Genomic DNA, 17,399 nt, shown 5'->3' with positions numbered 1-17,399 from the left:
GGCAGCCCCGGGGGGGGTGTCCCGCGGGGACGCTCCCCTCTGGCGGAACCGCGCAGCCTCCCCCACGCTTCTCTCCACCCCCCCCCCCCGCCTTCCCCGGGGCTCGGCGGCGCGCCCCGGCGCTGCCCGCGGCCCGCAGCGCGCCTGGCCGGCGGCGGCCACCCGACACCCGCCGCTTCCAGGAAGCCGCCACCCCCCCTCCACCACCACCGCCCCGGCCTCCGCCCCCCGGCCGCGCCGCGCCGTCTGGGGCCGCCGCCGCCCCGCGGGCTGCCGGCGTGGGGCCGGGGGAGCGGCGAGGGGAGGCGGGGAACGGCCCGGCGGCTGGCGGCGCGCCCGCCGCGGCCGTGCCCTCGGCTGGCGGCCACCGCGGCTCTCCCCGCTCGGGCGAGGTCGCGGAGGGGACCCCTCTCCCTCCCTCCCTCCCTCCCTCCTCTCCTCGTCCCCAAGCCGCCCGAGCAGCGCGGGGAGGGAGGGGATGAGCGGCAGGGAGCGGAGAGCCTCGGCGTCGGGAGAGACGCTCTCTGTGAGCAGCTCACGCCTGGGGGAAGAGGGCTGTTGTCCTGGGATAAATAACCCCGCCCCAACGGAAAGGCAGGGGTATGGGCCTACAGGGGAAAGAGGGAGCGGGGAGGGGCAGACGACGGCTTGTTCTGCAGCGTTCGTGTAATGTAGTTACACAAGGTTTAAACGAGCGTTTCCTACTGAAAAGTAATCGCTATTGTTAATGAGCTCCACTATTCTGGGTCGCTTGATCTATAGGTTTAAAATGTCAAGCCCAGTGTAGGAGCAAAGACTCAAAAAATCTAATTCTCAGTCTAAAAGAAAATCCTTAGAGAGTGTGTGTGTGTCGAGGGCTGGCTGGCTCTCTGCGGTGCGGAGAACCTAGAGTTCCCATATGAAAATTGGCTCATAATGCTTCTGTGTTTTATTTCTCCGTTCTACAGGATCTGTCCGTTGTTCTTGTCTGGATCCATCACTAACTCAATCCCAGTCCATGGCAAACTTGTGAATATGTCTCCCCAAGAGCCATCCAAGGCGTTGGGGCTGTTATCCCTGCTTCAGAGAAAGGGAACTGAAACATGCCCAAGGTCACCCAAGGAAATCTGCGCTAGATTAGCACCTGAATCATTCATTCTGGTCACAGAAATGCTAATTTCATCAACATCTGAGCAGAGCCTTGAGTGATATGGCTGTATGGAAGATGTAGGTATTTCTGCTGTTGGTCCTACTCCATTAAGCTCAGTGGTAAATTTCATTGGCAGTGGAATGAGATCTAACCAAATATTTTCTTTGGGTTTGGTTCTCTTTTCATTAATGTTGTTTTATGTAAAACTGATGTAAGCAAGAGAAGAATTAGGTTTTTTATTTATTTAATTCTTTTATAAAATATTTTTGAATTATTTTGGAATTATTCAACAAACATGCTGATTTCTCATAACAGACTGGGATATCTCAAATGAATGTCATAAATTTTTGTGTGTGTGTGCAATCCTTTATTTCTGCATTCTTTACAGCAGGAGTAGGAGATAATGGGGCTGGAATGTCCTACTTGATTCTTCATGTTAGTACTCTGTGTCAAGCAGGATAAAACTCCAGCTAATCCTGCCATAAATTTAGGTATTCCTAATCCTTCAGTATTCCCACTTTTCTTCAGGCATTAGGCATGTAATCAGTCCTGTGCCAAAAAAAGAATATTAAGAAAAAGTTGGGACTGTAAGCAGCTATAAGAAATGAAAAAATGTACAAGCTGCCCAGTATTGCTCAAGTTCAGATGGTTTTAATAGCTCTCCCCTCTAACCTGTCTGGCTCTGCAGTCCCTTAGCACAGGAAAGTTTATATCTGGGAGCATGCAGAGATCTCTCTTGGGCCTGTTTACATAGCTCAGTACTCTTAATACAGTGGTATGGTGGTGCTTTGCCCCCTCTTATTGCAGTGCCCATTAAAGGTTTATATCTCTGCTCTTTATAAGTACGGTAGCATTGGACAACTACCCCCAGCTAATGCATGGGGCTAGTGAGAAAAGGGAGCTAACTATGACATTTGGAGTTAAGAGTGTGGCTAAGCATATCCTCTTGGGATCTAAACAGAAGAGTGTGGTTCCAAGTGAGAGGGGACCTGTTGAGAACTGCTCTCTCACAAACAGGGGCTCAGTTTTAAGATGGGCTGCTTTTTGTAAAGCTGCATGTTATCCCTTCTTCCTGTGGAGCTGAGGTGAGGGAGTCTGCTCTGCAGTCCTCCAGCCAGAGCTGCTGTAGGAACAGGAACTGCTCTACAGGACTTGGAAATCAATAGGGAGGACAGGGCATGTAGCGGGGGAGTGGGCAGAAGGAAGCAGGGCTCAGAGCAGCTTCTCCAAAATAAAGGAAGAACTAACGCTGCTTTGGGGAGGGAAAACATATGGGGGGTGGATGTCCCTGCTGCTAACAGTGAGCAGAAAATGCATTCCTATCAACCTGCACAGTGGCATTTTGCTATGGTCTGCTCCATGGCTGTTATACCCCTTTCCTAATGCCTTATCAGTAATTGGTGTTAATGTGATCCCTTGCAAAAGTAACGTTTCTGCCTCCTTCCCCCTTTTTCCTAGCTTGTGTTGAGTTTGTTCTTTCTTCTGCTGAGCCCGTGGCTTATATTACTGATATGTTTAAAGAAGTGAGTTCATTTTCCTCTTCTAGGTTATATTTATTTCTTCAGGAGTTATCAGTTTGATGTATGTACATATTATGAGGTGCTGTGCTTCTTGGCCAGTGTTTTGCTGGGGGAGTCTGTTATTCTTGCTGTGGCTTGAAAGGGGTTTGGGGCTGTGTGTAATTTTTTTATTATTAAAGAAAAGACAACAGAAGGAAACCAACCTCAGCCTATGAAACTTCTCCAACACAGTGAACTTGGTGATCGGAATTGCTAAATGGCCGCTCAGTTTAACAGGCTCAGAATTATCAAAGTGAACAGTGGAAATCAGGTTAGCTCTTGGTATAACAAACTGGTGGTTATTTTCAAGGCATCTACCTTTTCTCAGGTAGCAGGGAACTGGAAATTGGAAGCCCGTGCGGGGTATCAACAGTACATGCGTGACTGCTGCACACTCAGATAAAGCCCAGCGACTGCAATTCTCATACTAAGTTAGGTACACTACATAGATATTCTTCCTGTCCCATGGACATGTCAGCATGGGACAGTGGGACAGGAGCCTCACAGGCAGACTTTGGCTTACCATCCTTTTTCTACAGGGTGGGACGATCCGAAGAAAAGGACCTGTAGGGTTATGAATGGGAGCTGTCAAGGAGGGTACAGGCAGAATCCAAGGTGAAGTGCAGCCACTGTTCCCAGCTCTCGGCTGGAGTGACGGTCAATGCCTCTTACTGCACATTTCTAGATAATCAGGTCTGCCTGCCTGAGTATCTGTGGGCTCTTCCGTCACAGCCATCCCTGTTGTGCTGGCCTGTTTGGAGCCAACTTGGGGAACCACTTCTGTGCACCGCAGGCACAAAGACGTTGGCCTGGCCTTGCCACCAAGGGGTATTTTCTCCCACTGGGAATGCTCTATGAACGAAATATCTGGTATGTCTTTCTGGCTGATGTGGAGGCTTTACAAGCAAGCCAGCTGCTGTGAGGAGGCCACAGCCACACAGCTCCCAACTTTGGTTTTTATAAACACCAAAATAGACAATGGGGAAAACAATAGAAATAAACAAGCTGGCTGCTTTTGATTAGGAGCAGCCCTTCTTCAGTCTGCACTAAAAGCACTCATGTTTGCTTAACAGTACAAATAATTAATCATGTGAAAGGGGATTCCTGGACCAGGATAAGATGGCAGGACCTTTTACTTGCTTCCACAGGTCCGTTTCTGGTGGGTTCCACTAGCATCTTGCTGGCATTCTCTGGGGGGTGAAGCCTGTAGAAACGTACAGGGATTCGTGAAGTGGTTCCTTTGTCATCGGGCAGTTCTGGATCAGGCCCACTGTGCGAGTTTCCCTGTTGTCTCCAGTCTGCGGGAGGTTGCTCCCTTTTGTGCTTGGGTGCTGCTAAAATAAGATTATGGGATTCTCTCTGTAAATCCGTGAATCAAAATGACCAACCTGACTGGCCTTAGGGACAGTGGTTTTACGCCTTGATCCTATGCCTGCGCACTGATTTTCACACTTGGCAGCAAAGCATCTCTCTTCTTTTCTTAGCAAACAGTGGATTATCTGGCGTAAAAACAAGAGTCATCTGCAAGTTCTGCCAAGGGTCTGTGAAATTAGGGTTTCTTGACTGTATTCCCAGCTTCTCTACCAACTCCCCATGGCCCTCTGTGCACCTGTAGAGTGGGGACAGACATCCATATATGTCTTACAGGAATGAATAGTGTGATGTTTGATTGAGAAATGTCTGTGCTGTGAGATGCTCAGATGAAGGATGTAGCTGTCAACAGTTCTTACTGCTCTTATTAGACCCTGCTAGTGGAAGGGCGAAATAGTTCTATGGTGCCTTGCTTTAAATGGGGCAGAGTGTGAGGCACAGATACAAATGAAAACTGTTCAGATTGTTTCTTTTTTCTTTTCCCCTGCAGAGAACCTGGCCCTGATTCTGCTGTCGTGCTGGTGTGGAAGAGCAATTCAGCTGGTGTCAGAGGATTTCCATTGACATAAATCTAGTGTAAGCAGGAGTATCATGGGGCTCCATATTGGACATTTTCCACTTTCCAGGGTGAACATGTGGATTTCTCTCAAGCAGACAAGCCTCAACAGGCTGCTTCTTTGTCCTTGCCCTTAATTTTTCCTCTATTTGCCTACGTTATTTAAGTGTGTAAATTTCAGAATTCTATTCCATAAATGTGTCTTCATAAATGCAAATGGAGGTGGGCATTAAAATAAGCCATAGTTAAACATTTTAGGGAGACTTTTCCACTTGCCACTGATAATCCCTTCCAAACTGGCAATAATTTACAGATTTTGCTATCCATAGGCAGGCAGCTTTGCTGGTATTTATCGTGATTGATAATGATTTTATTAATTGTTTTCATAGCATTTTGAAGTGTTGCAAACTTCCTGCAGAACAAACGAGCCCCTACCCTGAGGAACTTTACAGCAAAAGTATGTCTGATAAAGAATATTGAATTAGACTGAGATGTGAGTACATAAGGTCAAGCTTGCTATTCTGCTTTCATACACCTTCTCTAGAAACTCCACAATAATAAATAATAATGATTATGTAATTAACTGTAGGGCATAATAGCAGCTTTCACCCAAGATCTTAAAAACTCTTTGAAAGGTGGATTTTGCAAATGTAGAACTGCAGCACAGGGATGAACAGTTTGATTTCTGTCAGATAATGTGGAACTGGCCAAAGGGATGCACAGGGGAGCACGTAGCATAAAGGGATTGAATTCATGCTTCTTGCAGCACTGTCCAGTGCCTCATTTTTGTGGGTGGTTGTGCCACACAGTTCACACAGTCGCCAGACATCCTTCCCACAGTGTGCCTTCTTGTCTGCCTTTCTTTTTTGTGTGACCCAGACCCCTGGGTAGTGTCTTCCAGGCGTATCTTTGAGACAGGTACTCCTAGAAACTTAGATCTAGCTGTAGAGAGTTTTTTCTTCTGAGCAAGAGGGTTGTGATCTCAGCACCCAGGGAGCAGCCTCACAGGATAGCCTTACACCTGAAATCTGCAAGATCAGAAATGTTCTGAGCATAATATGCGCTGATTACAAATGCCCTGCTCACACACACAGTCATGCATGCAGGCAACAATGTGTAGAGTATCTTGAAACATTTGCAAGATAGAAGAAAATATTTACTGCTGGTCCCCTTCTAGACCATTCTGGTTTTTTTAAAAAGACACGTGGAAGCAGCTTCTCTAATACAAATGTATTTGCTGTAGGTTTTCCATTCCCCTCGTCATTTCTGCCAAAAGAACTGGAGAGCTGTGGTCAGTGGCATCACTGAAGGACATGTGGGCTGACAGACAGTAAGTTTGCTACAGCAAATATTGCAGTCTTTTCCAAGAGAGGCAAAACAAATCACATGTTGTCAGTGGTATTGCAGGTCAAGCATGAATTTTTGCCAGCTTCCCCAGTCTGAGCAGAAACAGAAATCCAAGCAGTGAAGGGAGACAGAAAAGGTGGCTGACTGACTAGCTGCCTGCTCAGTTGCCTGTTGAATTTGGTTACCTACTTATGTCTATTTTTCTATACTTGTTGTTTTTGTTGTGTGGTTTTTTTTTTGTTTTTTTTTAATGCACACGGTCCCCCAGTTTTCTATTATTATAGTGACGAGTTTCATTCTGTGCCTACCTAGCACCAAAGCTCTCCCCATGGTGGTACATATAGGACGCCATTTTTTCCCTTCCCTTCTTATCAATTTATTGCATATAGTGTCCCAACTCAGCTCAATGCAGATTTGAAACCATTACCTTCCGCCCAATGATTTCATGCTGTCTGGGAGGAGCAAGAGTAGAGAATACCCTTAATCCCTCTTCCTCTGGGCCAAAGAGGAAGGGCAGTGTAAATTAGAAAGTTGGTCTCAGCTGAGACCCTCTTTTCCCTGCTTCATCTCTCTCCCTTCATGTATCTCCTGTCCCTTCTTTTCCCTTCTACTGTATTTCCTGCTCTCTGACCTGTCTTGTAGTGTATCGCTGGTGACCTCCCTCTCTTCTCTCCTGCCGCTCCTCTCTGTCTGGGACAAGGTGCTTGAGAGACTAGGGGCCCCATACAACTGACAGAGAAGCCTGTGGAGTTGTTCCTCCTCTTTCCAGCTGTGAATAGGGCCCCCAGGGGCTTCTAATCACTTTCATTCATTCTGCACACAGTGAGCAGAGCAGCAAAAGCTCACAACACAGGAAAGAGAGGGAGAGACTTGGCAGAGGAAGAAAAGGATGGGAGGAGAGGAACGGGTTTCTCTCTTTATCCATGAAGCTGGAGACTTCCCTGTTTGGGAAATGAAGGCCCTCTGACCCATGGAGTCTGTTCGCTCCAGTTCAGACAATGTGCAGATGTTCTGCCAGCCCTTGCTGCACCCGTTTTGTAGCTGTAAAGCCTTTGCATTCAATTCTATCAGGTTGGCTTTTTCCCAAAGACGTTACGTTCACATAAGAAATAAAAGCATTTTACAGGGCTAGAGCTGTTCATTCCTCAGGAAGTCCTAGAACTTCATGGGTGGAAGGCAGAGACTCTCCAGGAGACTTTAGGAAAGCCATTTGTCTCCAAAATAATCTGGGGCAAGAAAGCAGGACGTATGATCAAACTCAACCTACAAGACCAAGAGTTTGAAAATATACTGAGGAAGTAAGAGAGGTTTGGGGCTGGGAGGGCAAAAACTTTTTTAAGAGGCCTGAGCTAAGAGGGGTGCCTGGAGGTTTCTAGCATTGTACTGAGGTAGTACTTCATGGTGTTGTGTAAAGTTGAAGGGCAGGAGAGGAGCTTTGAGTGGCCTCATTTGGAACTTGTATCTCCTTTTCTTCTCTCCCTGTGGGGGTCCTTGGTGTACTGGTCAAATGCATGGAGAGTAGCTATCTTCAGTCCTCCTAACCTGTGCCAAGAAAAGGGATAATGGTGGTATGAGCAGGGTATGTATGGGGATGGTTGGCTTTGCTCAGTGAGACAGATACATCAGTGAATAACTAAGAACGGAAGAACATCCTGTAAGTGTGCGTGTCTGGCAACAATGGAGTAAGAAAAAGGCAAATATTTCTATACTGGCCTTATTTGGTAGAATTCCTAGGGTCATCTATGGAGGCGAAGGGTGGGAAGCAGCTGTAGAATTAAAGAATAATGTGTACCTGGAAACCCAGCACTCCATTTTACAAGGAAGCAGCCTCTTTTAGAGGGGCTGTGCAAATGCTTCCAGCTTCCTGGAGAGCCTTAATTTGACAGCTTTCCTGGGGGGGTGTGAAATCTCATGGCTGTGTTGCTAGCACCTGTTGGAGCCTGGAAGAGCTCTACGTGTTAGATGTAAAAAGTTTTCGGGGTGCAACAGGGCCAGAAATGCTTCCCTCCATGCATGCATGAGATACTGTGATTAAAAATGCTCCCACAGAGAGGAAAATAAAAACAACAGCCCAGGAACTCCTTGAAGAAAGATATTTATGTCCTAAGTTGTAAAACTAGTCAAGCTCCCCAAAGAAACAGCAGTAACAGAATTTAGCTGTTGGAACCCAAAGACGCATTGTTCTGGTTTAATAATTAATGTGGAGTTAATTGAGGCTTTTACTGAACTGAAACAGGATAAAAGAAACCTGCCAGTCTGGACGCCATGCTTCTCTGAGAACAAGTTCATTCTGTTCCCCTGTGACCCCCTCCCCACTCTTTCTGCCACACGCTGCTCCCCCTTTCCTTTCCCCCAAGTGGGTGTGGAGCGTGACCACTTCTGCAGTTCTGTACACAAAACAAGGAGGCAGGGAAGATGGGCACAGAGGCATCTGGGTATGGGCAAGGGGGGACCCACGAGAGAACCAAGTCTGGTGGTGAATGGAGCTTTCCTCCTTCCTTCTCCTGGGCCGTTGTTTGACAGAGATTTTCCATATGTGCACTGACTTGGGAATTACTGAGCCATGCAGCAGTCACAAAGAATGCCTCCAAAAGGCAGCAAAATGGAGAGAGACACAGGGAGAAGCTGGCTCCATGTTATCTTTAAGAAAGTAAATAATGACATGGGTTTATGGCTTACAATTTAGTGCTTTAGAAATTGAGTCACACAGAATGTATCCAGAACAAAATAGCTTTTCACCCCTTGGAGTATGTACAAGATGAATAAATACTACTCAGATTTGTTGGGAAAAATGGCAAAATTTTGGTGTCAGGGTCGTTAGTTACTAGCGATCAGAGAACATTTCAGATTAGGGCATGGCTGCTAGTTTTTAGATCCTCTGGAAGAAAGGCTGGAGTGGCCTTCATCTTATTGTAGTCAGTAGGAGTCTTTATACCAATTTCAAGGACCTTTGGATGAGCATTTGTCAGCCTATGATGAAGGAAAAGCTGTTTTTTATAATTTTATTTCTGATTATAACAGTAGTGGGGGAACATGAGGTGCTAGGATGGATGAGTCTGGGAGTAGATCTGCCCTAAATTCTCGCCCATGCAGTCTCCTGCCCTGGGTCTATGTTTCATGGGAAAATGCAGCCTTCGTTTCAGCCTGCTGACATATTATAGTACGTTAGTAGAGAGGTGAGGGAATTCTGCTGATACAGAAAGGGTAAAAGAAGAGTTTCTGAGAAGGAATGGCTCCTCTTGATTCTCCTTTCCTTCCTTTCACCTCCTCCTGCGTGGGGCTCCTGCTGCTTTCATTCCACCCATCATCATCTACTTAGAAACTGGAGGAATAGCAACAACTGTTGGAAGTCCATGAGATTGTTACCACTTACCAGTTTGCAAAACAGACCTTGAATATTACCACCAAAACTGTAAGCCCTGCAACTCCAAGCCACCAATGGTGTATGGTGTGGGAGGTTCAGGCTCTTCTGTCCCAAGGACTTGCTCTGGAGATAGCTGAGCTTCTGAGATCCAGTTAAGCCTTCTCAACACAATCCCTCTTACAGGATGAGGGAACAGAAGTCAAGGGAACCCAAGGAACTATGGACACCCTATTATTTAGGCAGTTCTTTTTTTTTTTTTTTTTTTACTAGGTTTGGTGAGGAGAAGGGAAGCAGGGGCACTGTCTGGGACTCAAGACTGAACTGGATTTTTGTTCAATAAGCACATGCACACGCAAAATCAAGTTTATACACAAACATTGAAGGTGTTTCACCTTCTTCCTTGTCCCCAGCCTGTTATTCAAGTGGTTTATTAGGGCAGTCACATAACGGTGGCTAGAAGAATTAGTCCAGCAATGCTGACTCAGAATTCAGTTCTCCTTCTACTTTCCATTTTCACTTGCTGCTTTCAGTTTTCCAACTAAGGTCTCTGTGTTTTGCAACCCTTTGCACTTTCAGCCACCCGTCATCCTCTCCTCTAACATACAGCAGAGGGAGGAGTGCTTTAGCATTCATTTTGCCAGGACATTCCAGTTGAGGCCTTGTTGCCCTAGCTGGAAGTGGGATTATATTGGAAACGTGGGAGGACCTTTGCCCGTTTTCCCATTCAGCACCTGCCTCTGAGGTGAAACTTTTTATTTAAGTTTTCCCTTTATTATTCTACGTTCACTGAACACAGTGAGTGAAAACTCCTGCCTGGAGCACAAGAAACTTGCAAAGCAAAGCTCCTCTACATTGCTGATGCTCGATGGGATCATCAACAGAAGTGAGGTGTGCAACACTTCTTTCTCACTTGGGATTCAGACTCTCTTTGGAAATGGGAATGCTGGAATGTTGGGTCCTTTTCCCTCCAAACAAGTGGGGTGACGTAAGAGATTACTAAGCTTGCAGAAAATGCTTTTTCACCACCTCTAAGTCCACACATGTGTATCTGTAGCCCTGAAAACTACCTAGGATGTCATCTCCAATGTATATGCTGTCCTTAGAACACTTGTTTCCAGACCTCCCTGGAGTCTTCATGCTGGAGACAGTTACTAGCCACCTTAAAACTTGACCAACTCTCCCCTATGTCTGAATATACATTTTAGAAAATTAAGCGTATCACGTGTCTACTACAAAGCAAGCACTGCATGCACATTCGGGAATCTACTGCAGTCCCCCCTTCTGCTCCGCATGAATTGGAAGGAGTTAGGGAATGCTGCCAATGACGGAATTTGCACAGAGAAGCACGATGGTAAACTGCTGCTAATGCATGCACTACATATGTTGGTTTGGGATCTGGTAGTATACAGGGCATACGCGTTCTGATTATGGAGTGGGGACTCTCTGGATAAAACTACGCAGCCAGTTAATGTACTATCTAAAAACTACTTTTATACCCTGGAGAGATTAGTGTCTGTCATTTGGGCTTTTACGTTGGAGCCTAATAGCTGCAGATTTAATCCCTTATTCAGAAAAGTAATTATTGTTCATATAAATAGGTCTGTTGGAGTCAGTGAGCTGAGCTCACTGAGGGAGGGATAGTCAGTTTTACCAATCCGGGTCTCTACAGTGGTGTCCAATGAGTGATGTAGTATTTAGTACATATAGGAATGGTGGAGTATATTACACTTTTTCAATGGTCATCTGTGGAAACATTCAGGTTTGGGTGCTGACTGAGGACATAGCCCTTCCAGGGTTCCATCGACACGTGATATATATGTCTGCATCAGCCCCTTGCCAATGGTGGGTTGGATGGCAGGACATGGTTCTTCCTGAAACCAGTATTATGCAGGGTGAGCCTACTTTGGAGCTGGGGTCTCAATCTCCAAATCCCACAGGTAGTTGCTGCTAGACCACCTGACAGGGTTTTGATGAAGGAGTCTGGAGCTGTAGTTTTGCCCACGGAATAGAAACATGCGTCAAGCTTTGGATTCCTTCATTTTTAACTGCTAAATACATTAGACATGATTTCTGTGGCTTGAAACAAATGAGGTCTGCAGGAATTTATAATGCGTTGTTTCTTTACTGCCTGTACCAGCTGGCAGCTGGGTCTGAGGGGGATCCTGCAGCACTGACACCCTTATCTCTCAAAGAGCATTCCTGGCAATGGTGCTGGGGTTGTCATGCCAGGCCAGGAAGCAGACATGTGCAGCAACAGAGCTGTGATTTTTTCCTTCCTCCCACCTCCATGTGGGGGAACTCCATCAGCCATCAAGTGAAAACCTTGCAGCACACACAGCACATCTCTGAGGGTGGAAGAGGGGATGCTGGGCACTTGGAGAAAGAGGAAGGACCATGAAGAACAAAAACTGAACACAATCACAGACTTCTTGAGGCTCACGTGAACAGAGTATATATGTGCCTGCTGCAAGGTAGCACTTTAGGTACATCCCCGTTTATTAAAAAGGGATATTTTTTTTTGTCTGAGTGTATGATGCATGTGGGTTTCAAAGAAAAGAAAGGTGTGTGGGATGAGGATCTGGTTGTGGTCATTGTTGCTAAAGAGGCCAATTTAATAAAAAAAAACCCTGCACGTGTGGGATATTATTATTTATGTGCAATCCCAGAGTAGCCAGAAGCCCGTATCACAGATTAGAACCATACCATAACACACTGAACTCTTGCTCCTCTATGACCCTTAGAATTCTTGCGATTGTGTTTTCATTTCTGGTTTTAGTTTTGCTTTTTTTTGTTGATGCTGTGGGGGTTTTTTACCATTGTCACTTCCTCTGGAGATTTATTGATTCTGCATTTGGGTGAGGTTTTGCACTGCAGCTGGCGCTGCTTTAGCTTTGTTGCCATTTAAGATAATAAGCTGGTCTAATTCTGTTCACAGCATACTGGCTTCTATAGGAATGGAGTTATGCCAATATTGGTAGTTTTGGAAAATCATTTGCAAGTGTGTGCCAAACCCCTGGAGGGTTTGCCGTTTAGAAACACAGAAATTAGAAGGAAAGAATGGGTCCAGTGATCCAGTTCCTAAACTGTTCATTGTGTGACCTTAGGCAACTCATTTAATTTCTTTGTGACACAGTTTAGCTATCAAAAAAATAGGGATAATATCTATTTATCTCTTGCAATACATTGGAAAATCTAATAAATGTTGGCAATAAGCTTTTGATCCTGTAAAAGTAACAGAGAACAGCAAAAGACAGTATTATTTACAAATTTATGTTTCATTTTTCATGTAATTGACATTGTTATGGTGCTATTTGGAATTAAGCTGATGCTGAATAGTTTGCTGAAACAGAATTCAATGGACTCTTGATCCTTGCATGTGGGAGGTTCTAATGTGACTCAAATTTAGAGTTTCTCTTTCAGTTGCTTAGGCAGTTGAATTAAGTCTTCTTGGGCATGCAACCCCAGACAGGTCACATTGTACAGCTTCCATGGATCACACTTACCTGTTCTCCATAGTACCACCTGTCTGCTCCATTTTAAGCACATTAGATACAGCCCTGGGGGCCACGCATAGGTTGACCACGTGGCCTTTGACTGTGTCCTCTGTCTTTCTGTAGGTGATTTCTGTGGTTTCGGCTTAGTCAGTGTAGAGAAGGGCATTGATTGTGCTGTGCTTTTATATGAAAACCGGTCCATAAACAAAATAAATCGCAGACCCAGCTGGAGTTGGAGCTGTGAAAGCAAGCAGCCCTGGAAAATGAGCCTTGTTTAGGGAGATTTATTGAAATGAGCCATATACCTACACCAATATATATTATCTGCGTGTGTATGCTTACCTGTATCTGTACGTGTGTGTCTATTAGAAAGGTAGAAATCTAATGGTCATAGAGTAACCATAGAAAGCTTTAGGGAAGAAATTAACATAAATGACAAGGAAAGTATTTCCTTCCCTAATGAGAAAATGAAAATAAATTAAAAAAAAAAAAAAAAGAAAACACACACGTAGATTCTAGGAACAGGATACTGTCAGCTGGACCGGAGGTGCGAACAAGGGACATACCTGGCTCCCAAGGCTTTCTCAGGACTGTGGTCTGCCATTCCCCTAGAACATCAAATTCGATGACGAGAGCAGATCCCAGATGAAGTCTCCTTCTTGAGGTCCCACAGATGTTATGAAGGGCCCAGAGGGCACATGTGCATCAAAGAGAAACGGGCAGAATCATGCTATACAGAGGAGGAGAATTTAGTTCAGGCTTTGAAACACCCAAAAGGGGATTAATACCCATAATTAAAAAAAAAAAAAAAAAATCTCCTGTCCATTAGAAAATCCTTTGCCTCCCTGCAGGAGAGAGGAGACATGGACTGAACAGAATGTAGGATGTAAGAGCAAACTGTAACCCAGTGAATTAGTCTTAACTATAGCGAAAACAGCACTTGTGTAAATGAGGCCCCTAAGGGCCGATAACCAGGCAGTAAAATGTTACAGGAGGGAAGTAAGTCAGGGCTATAAACCTGGGAAGTCAGGACTGGGTAGCCAGGATCTGGAGCATAAAACAAGCGAGATTAAAGGATGACAGATGAGGGCTGGGAAGGATGCATGAATCCTTACCAGCATAAGGATTCTAATTCCTCTGGCCTAAAGACAGGCTTGTTCCTCTGAGTACTGCCAGGTACCAGAAAATGACTGAGATGCCCACTGAGAACTTGTGAGGAGAGTAGAAAAGTGAGCGATGGATGATAAATAAAATAAGGAAATATAATCAAATCGACATCGAGTGTATTTGATTTAGGAGGACACCAATGAATAGAGAAGGGGAAGAAAGCAGCAGGATGAGAGTTGCTGTTGGATAGGACTGTGGCTTGAGTGAGATATAGTGCAAGCCCTAAATTATCATCATCATTATTTTTTGGCTGGGCTGTGTGGTGACATCAATACCAATTTACACTCTGGGTGAGTAGCACTTACTACCTTCTTGTCTTCATAAATTGTGCATTGTCCTTATTTATTTGCTTCCCTGTCCCCTTCCTCTCTTCCTGCATTGCCTCTCTTCTTCTTTATAAGCGTGATGGGGATGGTGTATCCTTGCTATGTCCTTGATGAGTTTGGCATTTAACCCCAGTCATGGATCCCCAGCTCCACTCTCCTTTCTTTTGTGCCAGGTATGGGAATGTTCAACTTGTGTTCCTTCTTGTGAGGAGGATGGTGTGAACAAACGGAGGCAAGATTGGCATTACTCTTGATAGACCTGTTAGCAAGTGATTCTTTTATCATTGTGCAGCTGGTATTTCCATGACACTTTGTGTTTCTCATGTCTAGCTGGGAGTAGACATGGTGGCTATTCTGAGTCAAAGCCTTCTTCCTGACAGCATGTGGTATGCATTTAAAGGTCATAAATTTTATACTTGTTTTCTCTCCAAATTTAGTAAGCCACCTCATATTGTGAAGTCCCACAAAAGCGCTGCTGTGGCATTACAAGATATCTTCAAGACTACCTTCAAGCATGGAAGAAGCAGGTTGCATCGTGGCAACCTCAGCAATGCCTGGAAGCAGGTCTGCTATTTTTGATATATCCATAGGACAGAGCTACTCAATCTTTTCACTGTGTGGACTAAATTCTAATAGAGAAATCATTCTGCAGGTCACCTACCTTCCCAGGGCATCCCTTTGATACCTATTGTAATGTTAAAAAGACAGAGCATCTATTATTTTTCTTTGAGCATAATATAGCAGCTGAGGAAAAAAACCCATTATAACACTGACCACATCATCTTAGGTAACTACAAGATATATCTTTCTGCTGTTCAAAAAAAGCATAGCTGGAGAGATAGAACCCATTTGATTTCTTTTTGTTTTTTTTTCCTGCCAAATCTGTGTTGGAGCGTTCATCCTGCAGAAAACACAGCATTGAGGAAGGAAGCATGGGAGAAGCATTAGAGGACAATAAAATCAAGTGTATCCCAAATTAAAGATCAGGCTTGAACTGTAAACTTTATGGAACTTTTGCAAAAGGGTTGGGAAGTAATCTGAATAGCCAACAAATGGGAGAGTTTGATTGTGGGTCATAAGAACAGTCTATCCCAGACGAATGAACAGATCCCAGCTACAGTAGAGTTCTCAGAGACTAGAGACAGGTAATGTCTCTGGCCTGCTGTCACTCACCATCCCCTTTAACTGATTGAAAGATTTTCTTACTTGCTTTTTTGGCATGAACAATTAAGACCATCCATCTTGAGGGGAGGGGAAGAAGATGAAATTCAGTTACCACGTTTCCTTGGAGGAGGAGGACTTTTGCTCAGCTGATTACCTTTCTGCAGTAAAGTTGGAGATGTGACAGTCGTCTTTGTTTTCTCTCTACTCCTTGTACTCTCTGTTTTTCTCTGTAATGTTGGAAAGAGCAATGAGCTTGGTGTGGCAGAAAGTGGTTGAAGCGTCTATATCAGATAGATGCCATATAATTTACCAACTTCTTTTGTCCCCCATTGTGTGCTAAGGACTAAAGGATTCACAGATTGAATATCCACAGCCAGGTATCTAGAAAGGAGCCTGCAGAAGAGATAATGTTCCTTATAGCACACTGCCTATTTTTTTATAAATACCTTTGAATACATACAATTAAAAGGAGCAAAAAGCATGCCCAGGATAATGGGGGACTTTTTCTCTATCTTACAGACTATCGGGTCAGCTTTCTGGGTACTCTTAATCATTGGTATAAAGGAGGGTAGGACAGCAACAAGGGAAAAGAGAAACAACATCTGGGATACTGGTTCAAGTTCCTGTTATCTGTAGGCCCAAAAGAGTATGAAGCGTTGATCCTGGAGCACATGGGTCCATGAATGGTTAGCTGTTCTTGCTATAGGCTGAGATCTTGCCACAGGATTTTTAGCTGATGTGACTTTTGATTTTTTATATTAATTCCTACTATGTCACTTTGTAGGAGAAAGGGTGTCTGTAACCACTAAGAAGAGTAATTATGGAAGGAGAAGAAATCTTGATTTGGGAATCTGATAAGCTGTCATTTTATGTCAAACAGCAGAGAGGCACTGGTTTTCACTGATAGTTTATGCTAAACCACTGGATTTTACACTGAAACAGCTGAGTTGTGCACATGTTTTACTGTTGTGGCTTTGTGACTGGGTCAGTGATTAAACGGATTAGACAAAGTCCATTTGGAAAGTGCATGTGTGCCAACTTCCTTTTTCAGTTTCATTTGAAACACTGATATAAATTAAACTGAAAAAAGTCTGGTTCAAAATGGGAAACCTTTTTCAGTTGCTTAAAATCACACCTTAAATTGATCTGATATCCCTCAACATATGGGATAACTCTTAATCTCCTCATGAATTGAAGTTTGGCTGTCAGAGGGGCAGATGGTAAAGCTGAAACTAACAGTTCTCAGAATTACCTGTTCGTGATGTTGTAGTGGATAGCTCTTGGCTGTGGCAGGAAGTAGAATAGAGCTCATACTGATCGGTTTATTTTCAGAGCGTGGTGTCCACATTCACCCACCCAAAGTTGTTCTCCCACAGCAGAACCTGAGGGAGAGGGTGGTAACACAACAGCAGCATGCCGTGAGCAAGTACTCACACACAAAATCCCATTTAACTGAGAGGGGATTTCTCTCTGTGTAAGCACCACTGTTGCATGTAGCGGTGCAGAAAACGCAAAACTAACAGTGGTAAACTCGAGAGAGAGAGAGTGGAGAGTGGGAGACCAAATTCATTTGGGAATGCCTCAGTCAGTGTGTGTTATTTCATTTGGTGCGTGGCTGCCAGATGATGGGCAATGTCACTATCAGGAAAAGGACAGAGACTTCTCTTATGCTAAAGGATTACAGATTTAATCTAACAAAACCTGTCTCCTGTTTGCAGTAGTAACCCCAATTCACAATCTCTCCTGTCATATTCTGCACCTAGTTGAATGTTTATTACTATATACAAGGAATACAAGGTTTCTTCCTGATTCCTGTATGATCGGTTCATGCTCTGATGCTTACGGCCAACAGAACAGAAAGTTGGGAATTTGTTTTCTTTTAAGAATCTGCTTTGCTGAAAAGAAAATAGATTCAGATAATA

The 17,399-nt window shown here is 44.5% G+C and overlaps 1 long non-coding RNA gene across 1 annotated transcript in view; it reads left to right on the top strand.

Annotated features, from left to right (window-relative positions):
- The first annotated feature begins 473 nt into the window (after positions 1–473).
- LOC128144291 (uncharacterized) overlaps positions 474–17,399 on the top strand; it is a 61,053-nt gene continuing 44,127 nt past the window's right edge. The window contains exons 1-5 of the long non-coding RNA XR_008236028.1: positions 474–600; positions 948–1,206; positions 4,550–4,635; positions 5,005–5,072; positions 5,859–5,945. This is a non-coding gene — a long non-coding RNA (uncharacterized LOC128144291). The remainder of the gene's footprint in view (positions 601–947; positions 1,207–4,549; positions 4,636–5,004; positions 5,073–5,858; positions 5,946–17,399) is intronic.

Source organism: Harpia harpyja, chromosome 7 (assembly GCF_026419915.1).
Source record: "Harpia harpyja isolate bHarHar1 chromosome 7, bHarHar1 primary haplotype, whole genome shotgun sequence".
NCBI classification, from domain to species: Eukaryota; Metazoa; Chordata; class Aves; order Accipitriformes; family Accipitridae; genus Harpia; species Harpia harpyja.
This window is presented reverse-complemented; position numbering and strand designations above follow the sequence as displayed.